The following is a 12149-nucleotide window of genomic DNA, read 5'->3' as shown; positions in this document are numbered from 1 at the left end:
TCTCTATGAAAACTTCTCCCCTAGCTTTTGCCTATAGGTGGAGGACTCTAATCGCCTTAGATTTGGCACTGCCCAGTTTGAATTGATGTATGATCGAAAAACTCTTGAAAATTTTGATGTGCCTCAGTTTATCTTTTAACAAGAATACCAACAATTTGCTTTCTAGGATTGCCCTCGTGAGAGGAAATAAAGGTTTAAATGGAAAGCACCTAGGAGCATCTCAGGTAAGCACACGTTCTTTCACATCTTCCTTTACTTGGCTCATGGTTTCTCAAGGTCTGCCCTGTCCCTGTGCATGAGACTCCCCAGGATTACTCTCCTAATGGTCTCTACCCCTTTGGCCAAGCTCACTGCCACTTTTTCATATTGCGTCCCCAATGGGCAGGGAAGACAGCCACTCACTGTTACCAGCTCAGGCAAAGCTGCCCACCGAGCAAAAGAGCCCAATACATAAATGATTACTGATGGGACTCTCCAAGTGTGGTAGGAACTTCAGAAATATGTGAATTGGGTCATGAGAAGCCTGGCTTCAGGTCCTAATTTTGCACCTCTTGGGTGAGGCCCTCTACTCTCTGGGCATCAGTTTCCTGATCTGTATAATGGCCTTAAAGGATCAAACATGCTCCATTAGTGGGAGCAAGAGTCAAGGGCTTTTCTGGCCTGGTCCTGGAAGCCTGAGGCTGTAGGCCATAGCCTCTGAGTCTCTTCTGCTGGACGGTCATCGTCACTGTCTGACTTCTAACCTCATAATTACACAGCTGGCTGTAGCTCATCAAGCATCTTTACAAGCATCTTTTCCTTTGTTCCTCCCAGGAACCCTGTGAGATATTTTATTGTCCTCATTTTAGAGTTGCCTACACTGAGCCTCAGAGAGGTGGCATCACCTGCGCAAGGAACCATAGCTTGTAGATGGTAGAGCTGGGCAGCTCTGATTCCAGGGCCTTGGCCCTCTCAGCAGCACCACAGGGCAGGGATTATTACCTTCCCTGCTGTCGGCGCAGAACCTGGCACAGAGTAGGCTCTCAATAAATATTTGTTGAGAATGAATGAGTAGATTCACAAACTTCAAATCCCTTCTCCTCCTTCTCCAAAATAAAAAAGGAGAGATGATATTGGAAGAAAGCAAAAAGAAAGACAAAAAGGAACTAACATGATGTGAATGCCTACCGCATGCCAGGTGCTTGTAGATGTATTTCCTGATTTAATCTCCAACCTGTGAGATTTCTGCCTCCATTTTGCAAATGAGGAAATGAGACTCGGAGAGATCAAGCAACTCTCTTGAGGTCACACAGCAAGAACTACGAGAGCAGGATTTACGCCCAACCTCCGGAGCTTGTGAATCTCATTCTGCTTTTCCAGGAGCTTGTGGCTTGCAGCTGTAGCTCTTAAAAGAAGCTACCAGATGTGGACCAGCCAGGCCATATAAAGAGTTCGTCAATATTAAATATTTAGTGACAGGTTGATAACTATAGCCTACAGGGGGCTGAGAGGGGAAGCCCTGCCTAGAGACCATCCAGGTGGACTCTGCACACACTGGGCCCTGGGCCAGCGCACAGTTACAAGGGGCTGTTCTTGGACGTGTGTCTTTGGGTATCCTAGCATGGGAGGAGAAAATAGGAATGGGGAGATCAGGTGTGATGACACAGAGCAGTTCCCCTTAGCTGAAATGTGACAGCGCTGGATGCAGTGCAATGCCCTCAATTAGCAGGTGGCATTGCCAAGGCACATTTATCTATTCTGGGTTTTCAAAGTGTTGCAACATCAGCCACTCCAGCTTCTCCCCTGGGACTCTCACCCTCCCTGAAGACAAAGGATGCAGAAGTAGACAGGTAGTTCAAAGACCCTGGGGCTATGGGGCTGACTGAGCCCCAGTTTTGTGTTTTAGTAGTAATAAAAACAGTAATAATACTAAATGTAGGTATTCCATGAAAAAAAGGTGTGAAAGGGCATTCACCAAAAAAAAAAAAGAAAAAAAAAAGCAGATGTTACTGGGGACAGGATTAGGGGTGATTTTCATTTTTATTTTTCTTTGGTTTTTTAATTTTACGATGGTCACCGTTACTTATATAATTAAAAAAAATAATGCCTTGTTGATTAACCATAATAACCTGCATTTCCATCATGCTTTATACCTTATAAGATGCTTTCAATGCATGAGTGACTCTCAACCTCGGCTGCAGGTCTGAATCACCTAGAGAGCTTTTAAAAAATCCTGATGCTTGATGCCCAAGATAGAGGTTCCAATTTAATTGGTCAGGGGTGGGGCCTGGACATTTATATTTTTAAATAAAAGTTTTTAGAATTGCTTTAGATTTACAGAAAAATTGAAAAGGTAGTACAGAGAGTCCCCTTACACTTTGTACCCAGTTTCCCATTATTAACATCCTGTGTATTTTATGTACTTTTGTAGGAAAGAAGTCTGACATGGCCTGGTGGGGTGTGAGGGTTAAGTTCAAGGTGTCAGCAGGGCTGCATTCTTTTCTGGAGGCCTTCAGGAAGAATAGGTTTCCTTGCCTTTGGGATTTCTGAGGCTGCCACATTCCTTGGCTCCTGGCCTCGTCCTCCATCTTCAAAGCCAGCGGAGCAGCATCACCCTCTGACCATTCCTCCCTTGTCACATCTCCTTGGACCACAGCTGGGAAAGCTTCTCCACTTCTAAGGATTCATGTTCACACCTGGATAATTCAGAATAACCTCCCCGTCTCAAGGTTCTTCACCTTCATCACATCTGCAAAATCTCTTTTGCCATGGACATCTTCACAAGTTCTGAGATTAGGAGGTGAATGTCTTTGGAGGTCATTATTTCGTCTACCACAGGATGATAGGGGGACATACCATTCCTCATGATGAACTTTTAATTATTGTCGCTCAATTTTGTTTATTTATTTTCACCTGGACACTGTGGCATTCCTCCAAGAACTCCTGGCCTGTGGCGCTCACCTCATCCCTCTCAATGTGGAAGTCATCACCTTGAAAGAAACCTGTACAAGTAAGCCTGCCCTCTTCAGATGTGTGCCCAGGACCTCCCTCATTAGAGCCTCTTCTGTAAATCAGGTGAGCTCTTCAGACCTTATTCTAACAGGCCTGCCCCTATATGCAGAGGAAGCTGGAAAATGGAATTCTGTTCTAGAACCTTCCATTCAGCACCCTCCAGTAGCTCAGCCTGCTTCCACCTGCTGGAATACATTTATCTGATGGAATGGCACTAACTTTTTTGGTATTCATATTATTTTTCAAGGCTATCCTAATATGAAGGAAGAAGCCTTCATCTAGCTCCACAGTATTTCATGTCTGAGATTCAGTCTTCTCATCTGTAAAATCGGGATAATAATACCAGTTTGTCATTAACAGCTGCCTTAACCCAGTGCCAGGGACATTATCAGGACCTGATAAATGATAACTGTTAGTATTATAATTGCCCGGATACTGACAATTTTCTGCATGGCACCTGCCTCAATAAGTTCTGGGCTTAGTTCCCTCTCTCCTAAAGGAAGGGACATTGTGGTTTATCTGCTCACCTCCAGTTGACAAACTCATAGCGATTCCCCCAATTTCCTCACTCAAGCTGCACCATGATTGGAGTAGGGTATTGACTCTCCTCTATGTGGCTCAGGGGTAAATCTAAGCCAACTGTGGTGACCCAAGTGATGCTTCGGGGGACGTCTGCTGCAGGGGTGGTGCTAGGTGTTGTCATCTGTGGGAGACCTGTGGTTCTGCTGCAGTCGCATCTCGCCAGGAGGAAGCCAGAGGCTGTGACCATCACAAGGCAGGAAGAGAGAAGAATTAGGTCCTTCATGGTGATGTCAAATATGGAATTAACCCACTTTGTAAATCCCCACCCCATAAGTTGGAATTCCTTTCTTCTTCTTTTTCCTTTTAAAATTTAAAAAAAAAATTGTGGTAAAAAACATATAACTTGGGATCTGTCCTCTTAACAAAATTTTAAGTGTTCAGTACAGAATCGTTAACGGATATGGTATATACATACAATGAGATTCTTTTTTAGAAGATAAAATAAGGGATCTTATCGCTTGAGTCATTTTTCAGTCACCAAGAAGCATTCCTATCAACAGACTTTTCTAGAGCAGCATTGCTCAAAGTACAATTATTTTTTATTAATATGTGACTTTTGGGGAGAAGGGGAATCAAATACACAAAACATAAAACCCACCATTTTAAGCATACAATTCAGAGGCATTAAGTACATTCACAATGTGTGCAGCCATCTCAAAGTGTGTTTCAATTATTATTTAATGTAAAAAATCAAGCTATGGAAATACCAATGATAAGAATAATAATCCTGTAGCACACATCACACTGTGAGTATGGATATTTCCGTGATGGGGGTATTATGGACAAGAGGAGCCACTAGAAAAATAAAATAACTCTTCAAATACTGATTTCTCCAGGTAGATTAGCAGTTTGCCGTGACCTATATACACAAGGGAATTCTGAAAGAATGCTTTTCCTTGATGTAGCAGGGGTCCTGAATTAGAGCTTTTGTGGCTCAGGCTGGTTCCTTTTGCCACGGTTGACTTTCTGAAGATAGGCTTGTACCGTGTGCAAACAGCATGCTTTCTGGAAAAGATGTGGTGCGCGAGACTCTCACTTTTAGAATAAAATATGACTCTTAAACCATGACAGCAGCTGGGGAAACCATTGTCAAAGCTTCCTCCCCAGTTCTCTCTGGAAGTGACAAGTCTCCCTGCGGGATCGGACCTCACCACAGTTAGGGAACCACCTGACCCAGCTTGGTGGATCGCAATTCATTCAAACCCTTCACTTTATAGAGGGGAAAGCAACGCCCAGAGACAGGGAGGACATGCCCAAACGAGGTAAGTGGCAGTGTATTTAGTAAGAGCAGCTGGTGGCCTCGGCGTGCGGCATGCAGAGGTGGAAACAGAAGCTTCAAAGGAGAGAAGATGCAGCCGGTACCTGCTTAGCAGTCACGGAACATGACTGTCCTGTGCCTGTGTGACTTCCTTTTGTTCTCATGGTGTCTCTGGGACGTATAGGTTATTGCAACCCCACTTTTTAGATGGGAAAACTGATACTTAGCAGGGCGAGGCAGAGGATTCTCATGGCCTGGAAAGTGAGTCAGGGTTGCTATCTCAAAGTCCATGCTACTTCCGTACTGCTGGGCTGTCAGATGTGGGTGCAAGATAGGGCATCAAGCCAGGCCTGTGTTTTCCATGACTTCTGGACATGCGCACCCACGAGCCATCCCTGGATAGCAGAGCCTCCACTTCCTAAGTTCCCAAATTCAAAGTGACTGGTGGATGGTTTCAAAGCAGCTCCCTTCTCTGCTTAACCTCAAGCCTTCCTTGGCTTCCCCTCTCCCTCTGCATGAAGTCCACACTGTGACCAATCCACTGGACCCTTGGCCAACCTGGCCCACCACACTGGCCTTTTCTTCAGCTCTCTCAGCCAACATTTCTGCCGTGCTGTTCCCCCTGCCTGGAAGGTTCTTCCCCCATTTCTAATGCTTCATCCTTCAGGTCTCACTGTAAATGCCCCTTCCTCTGAGAAGCCCTCTGTGGGCCCCGTTGACTAGGTCAGGTCACCTCAGGACACACTGAATTTTTCCTCCATGGTTTTCACTGCCGTGTCAAATAATTTTTTAAAGGAACATCCTGCCTACACTAGACTGTAAACTTCAAGAGAGCAAGGACCTCGCTGTCTTGTTCCTGCTGTGTTCCAGCCTCTGCTGTACTGATTGGTACATAGTAGGTGCTTAGTAAATACTTAGTCAATAAGTGAATAAAATTCTGGCCAGTGGGGCAGGATCCCAAGTGCCTGTGTAGTTGGGGGCATGGGGACGCAAGCTGGAGAGCCGCACCCCTGCTGGAGAGGTTTGTCATACAACCTGGATGGTGTGCCAGGACCGGTTCCTGAAAACTAAGTGCAATCTTTGTTAAGCAAACACCTGGAATGGTCCCAGACTCCTCTATTGAATTTTAAGAGCCATTGTCCCTGAGAAAAGCTTCACCACTCATTCTGCCCATTTAAGTGTGTCTCTACCCCACCCTCATGAGGACAGTAGGGTACTCACATTACCGGCCTGGGTCCTGGAGAAAGGCCAGCTGCCAGGGGCAGCAGGAGTGAGAGACACACCCAAAAAGCCACTCTTGGAATTAGAAGGTAGGAGGGTCCTATGAAATCATCGTGCCAGACCCACTCACTTAACACACAGGGAAACTGAGGCTCAAAAAGGGAAATTGAGTCATGAAACCAGTTAACAACAGTTAGGACCAGATCCTGGGTCCCCTGACAGGTGAGCTGGGTGCTTTCCACTTTCATCAACTCCCTGCTCTCACCCAGAATTACTGAGAGCTGGGTAGGCCATTTCCATAATCCTCACCTTCAGTATCCCCATGTGACTTAAGCTGAGCGTCATCCTGTATCCCAGGTGGATCCTTAACTATTCTCGACACTTTGAAGCAGGGGATACATGGATCCCCATTTTACAGATGAGGAAACTGAGGTGCAGAGAGATTATGTCACTTGCCCAAGGTCCCACGGCTAGAAGTGGCAGAGCTAGGGTTTGATCCCACGTCTGTCAGATTCCAGAGTCTGTGCTCCTATTTATTTCCTTGTGTCCTCATTTTTACCTGCTTGGATTCAGTATATGATTCGTCCCTGTAACAATACAGGAATTGAGAGCAGCATCTTTAAGCCCAAAATATCTAGCAAAGCCTGGTCTAATGGAGAAGCTCAAGAAATGACTGTGGAACTAAATGCAATGAAGAAAGCCAGCTTCCAATTTTTATATTCTCCACTTTAATAACAAGAGTAGTTTTCTGTGATACTGTCAGTGACATGGTTGGGTCTCCTTAGAGCATTTTCCCCCTGAGGCTGCCCATGTGGGTAGAAGATAAGGTGATGTTTCTCCCTCTTCTCCACTCTGTGTTGTTTAAATGCCCCAAATACTATTTCCATCCAGTAACTAAAGAAATGTACAAATATTTAGCTGTCGTGTGCTGCTCTATTCTCCTGAGATGGCAGCAAGTGGGCTTGCTGGCAGGTGTCGCCTTTGCATTAATTAGGGAGAAGCAGCAGACAGGTCCTACGAAACAGTGTAGCGGGTTGGCATGGCAGCTCTTCATACCCAGAGGAGTTGGCTCAACAAAGCCCATTTGGCACATTTAATCCTGCTGAAAGCCTGGCACTTGGAGAGGTGACATCACTGGAATCAATTACCCCCACAATTGCCAGTAGCGGGTAGAAATAACTCAAGAAATCAATTCATAATAACTGCACCATTCATGGAAGGCTGCCTGCCTGCCAGCGTGCCAACTGCCTGATTTTCATTAACCCATTGAAACCTCACAGCAGCCCTGAGAGTAGTTTACCATTACCACCATTCTCTTTTTATGAATGAGACAAATGAGGCTCAGAGAGGGAAGTGTGGTAGGCTGAGTAATGGCCCCCAAAGGGATCAGGCCCTAAACCCTGGTGCCTCTTGATGTGACTTTATTTGGAAAAGAGGTCTTTGCAGGTATGATTAAGTGAAGGATCTTGAGGTGGAGAGATTATCCTAGATTATCCAGGGTGGCCTTAAATTTCATCACAAATGTCCTTATAAGAGAGAAACAGTGAGACTTCACACACAGAGGAGAAGGCCATGGACACAGAGACTGGAGTGATGCAGCCACAAGCCAAGGAACATCTGGAACCACCAGAAGCTGGAAGAAGCAGGGACAGATTTTCCTCTAGAGCCTTCCAAGGGAGTGCAGCACTGTAGACGCCTTGATTTTGCTACAGTAAAACAGATTTGGGCTTCTGGCCTCCAGAACTGTGAGAGGATAAATTTCAGTTGTTTTAAACCATCGAGTCTTCAGCCACAGGAAACTCAAACAAGAAATGCCTTGCCGATGGCCACACAGCTAGAAAGTGGAGGCATTGGACTTTAAACATAGTCAGTGCTCAATAAATGTTACCTGTTATATTATTACTATGTTGCACATGGGGAGGCTGCATTACAGGATGAAATGTCACAGATCCATGAACTTGGCCTACTTTGTCCATTCCAGCAGATGCTGTTGGGAAGAGACAGTCTGAGAGCCAGGATTTAATGATTCAATTGGAGAAGAAGCTATTAACACTGGGTGGAGCTGCCTCAAGAAAATGATGAAACTTTGTAGGGTAAATACCTCACCCCCACTGAGTCATTTCCGATCAGTAGAATTAACTCTACTGGCCAAGCTGGTCCTGCAAATTTGAGAGAGGGTTTGCAACTGATGAAGTAAGTTGACCAAACAATCCCAAAAGAGGTGGCTCCATATCTGGAAATAGTTCCCCTACAACACTTTATTACTTAATCCTATGTCCTCTTTGGTTCGGAGTAAACACTGAATAATTATTTATTGAATATATGAATGTTTGCCCCACTACAGTAAGCAAAGGTAGGAATTGATGGCCCATAGCTAAAGCCAGTTTGCCAAAGGTTTATGTGCCTCCTGACATTTTCCTTCCATTTCCTCTCCTCCTTCCCCTCTTTTCTTTTCCCTTTCTCTTTCCTTCCCTTCGTTTCTATTCTTGAACAATTGAATAATTCAATCCAAATGCCACTGGGTGAGTCCTAGCAAGGTAAGCATCAGCAATGGGGGAGGAGGGGCAGAGGGTACATGCTGGTCCACAGAGGTGTGTCATAGCCCAAACGAGATAAGAAGAGTGTCTGCATGTGGTGAGGGTGGCCCAGCTCAGGTGGCCAGAGCTCGTGTGGTGAGGAGGGCATCCTCACGGAAAAGCAGCCCAGCATGTGGTGTCAGAGCTCGAGTGGGGTGTAAAGGGTATCTTGTTGGGGAGAGGGTAATATCAATTAAAAATGGTTACATATGGGGAATAAGTCATATAGGTGATCATAATAAAAAAAAAATGAGAATACCAGATTTCTCACTGTCAGAGAAGGGAGTTACTAATATGGAGAAGAAAAAAAAAAAAAACTACAATTAACCTTGTGACTTAGATTGGAATCGGATCCATTAGGGTAAACTAGTGGTTTTCAACACAGATAGATGTCTATAGAAACAATGGGTATAGATGTAAATGCGTGTGCATGCACATATGTTAACTCTGTCCACCAAGAGGACCTAGGGGCAGTGACACTTCAATAACAATAAGCACATGTAGGTCTTGTTTTCTAAATATCATTCGCCACTAAAAGGAACCTGGGCTCTTTAGAGAAATGGCTGATTTTAGGCCTAGATTAGGGAAAGCACAAGCTGAGCCTGAAATATCTTATGCCAGACAGTAAGAAAGCGCTTTAAGAATAATGGTGACATGTCAAAAGGACAGAGAAGCCAGCCTGAAGGGGTGATCACAGGCTAAATCTAGGATAATTTGAGCAACCCCAAAATAATAATAGTAATGGATTATAACCCATGGAATCAAGAGTCTGTACAGACAAAAGTAAATAAACGAAAAGTTTGATAAGAGATGGGAATATTTACCTAGTCTCAAAGTAACTCCCTATGAAATATTTCTTAATTTCAAAGAGGAAAAGAGCAGATTCGCAGCGGAAAAGCCTGGAAGACAGCATCTTAGTCAAGTGATCAAAGTTAATATCATCAATAATGGGACAAATCGGAATCATGTATCATCTGTTAAGAGGCAGTGAGCAGGACACAGCATCACTTCTGTAATATTCCGTGATACATGGAAACCACAATCTTCATCTAATCTCAGATGCATGACCTCAATGCACGATCTAATTGAGAGGAAACAGCAGACAAACCTAAACAGAGGGACTGTCTCCAAAGTAACTGCCCTTTCAAAAGTGTCCAGGTCACGAGAGTCAAAGACCAAGGAATGTTCCAGACTGAAGGAGACTCAAGAGACAGGACAACCACACACAACATGAGCTCTCGAACTCAACCTTTTTTGCTACAAAGGACATTATTAGGACAAATGGTGAAACTTGATGAGGTCTGAATATTAGATGGCAAAAATGTATCGGTGTTTTAATTCCCAGTATTGTGATTCTGTAGGAGAGTGTCCTCGTTTGGAGGAAATACACAGGAAAGTACTTAGGGTGATGGAGCATTATGTCAGCAATTTACGCTCAAATGATTCAGGAATAAAAAGTTATTTGAACGGTACTCATAATTTCTCTTTAAATTTGAGATTCTGTCCAAAGAAAAAAGAAAAAGAAATGTGTTTTATGTGGCTTACCTAGTGTTTTTTAAAATTCGAATTAGTTGTCAACATTAAAAAAATCAGATTTTACTCTTAAATCTAGGTTTCTGACTTCTCTGAAGAAATCTGAAACATTAACCACTCTGGGCAATGAGTGGTCGGGTGCATAGCCACAGTGCCCTTCAGATGGGCCATGTGATCCCCAGTTCTCCACAGTTCCCACCACTCCTCACTGTGTCATATACCCAGCTCACAGCATCCATTTATACTATCAGCCTGGCCCCTGGTACCAGCTCAATTCCTATCATAAGCTATGAGAAGGTAAGAATACCCCCCAGAGCATGCACTTAAAACACTTGTTGAATGGATGAGTAGGTAGACAAATAAATGGGTGGATAAACTTTCAAGATACTCCATTTACCCAGAGCACTGACCTATCTTAGCATATCTGGTTCCATAGCAAGAGAATTCTTCTAGACTTGAATTTTTTGTATCAGCCATAGTCTCTGGTGGTTTGGCTGGGATATAGCAAGTTGAGAAATCAAGGTGTCATCTGATGCTTGAGGTCCCCATGTGGGTTGCAATATCTCTGTGGAATTGATGTAGGTGGGTGGGGTTCTAGCACTGAGTCAGGGTGCTGGGCGGGCTGATGATGCTTTGAGGAGATGGTATCTTACAATGCCTGAAGTGGTGAGGTTGGGTGTGGTGGGAACAAGCCGAAGTTGATGACTTTGGCACCTATCAGTGGAAGATCTGCCTGATGGGGCATGTCAGGGTTTGGGTTATGAGCAATAAGAGATGACAGCTTTGTCTCCTCCAGACCTTCCTCCTTCCCGACTGTCCTTGGGTCATGCCCTTGGTTGAGGACAACCTCTTTTCCCATCTGCCCCCTAAAAGATTACATTGAAAATATTTAATAAGCTTTGGCCATTATTACTTTTCTGGCACTAGGGATTTCTCATTGCACTTAGGATAAAATCCAAACTGTACTGCCCCCTATGTAACCCAGCTCCTGCTCACCTCTCTGAGCTCGGTTATCATTCCACTCCCATTCCCTTCCCTGGTTTCCTTGGTTGCTTGCACACACCAAGCTCTTTGCAATCTTAAGGCTTTGCACAAGCTCCAGCCACTCTGGCTGTCTCCTACTTCTCCTTCAGGTCTCGGCTCAAATGTAGTCCGCTCTTCAAAGGTACTTACTACTCCTGAACCCCTACATCCTATTTCAGCCATGCCCTCAGTCATCCCTTCACTTCACATCCCTTCACTGTTTTATTTTCTTCATTTATATTTATCAATGTCCAAATTTGTCTTGTGTATTGTATTGTATTATGTTATCTTCCCAACTAGAATGTCAGCTCCATGAGAGCAGGGATTCAACTGTACTGTTGATCGCTTTACCCTCAGTGCTTAGTACAATGCATGGCATGTAGTGGGGGCACAATGAATATTTATTATGGAATGAATGAGACGCTCTAAACAACTGTGCTAGATTTTTGGAGAAGATGAGCATTGGGTTTTAGGACACAAGCATCTAAGTGGGTTGTGACTGAGGTGATTTGTGCTCCAGGTTGTGGCGAGCATGTGTGATGAGGGTAGGGTTGGGAAACGTGAGTCCAGTCGGGTGGTGTTTGAGTTGGATTGTAAACTGGGCTGCTAAGGTCAGACTGGACCCCAGATTTCAGGAAACAGGAGTCCTAGGCATGGCTTAGTTAATCTGTGACTTGAGCAGTGACTGATCAACAGCTATAAGATCATTGAAGGAGAAGAATCAAATGTTCCCGCTGGTATCCAACAGTTCACTTAGGGTTGCTGGAGGATAGGCTGTTTGGGGAGAAACAGGTGTCCTGAAGGGTGCTGCTGGCTGGGTTGGGCTGTACCCTGGGCTGTTGTGTGGGCTGTGAATTACGACGAGGGCAGCTCCACGCCCCCATCAGGCGAGGACCCGGCCCAAGCCAGCCAGCCCGGGTTGGAGGGACCACGCCGGGGGCGGCAGGAAACACGCCTGGGGAAAG

The sequence above is a fragment of the Pteropus vampyrus genome, unplaced genomic scaffold, assembly GCF_000151845.1.
Source record: "Pteropus vampyrus isolate Shadow unplaced genomic scaffold, Pvam_2.0 Scaffold322, whole genome shotgun sequence".
In the NCBI taxonomy this organism is placed as follows: Eukaryota; Metazoa; Chordata; class Mammalia; order Chiroptera; family Pteropodidae; genus Pteropus; species Pteropus vampyrus.
The sequence above is the reverse complement of the archived record's forward strand: the minus strand, read 5'-3'. Positions refer to the sequence as shown.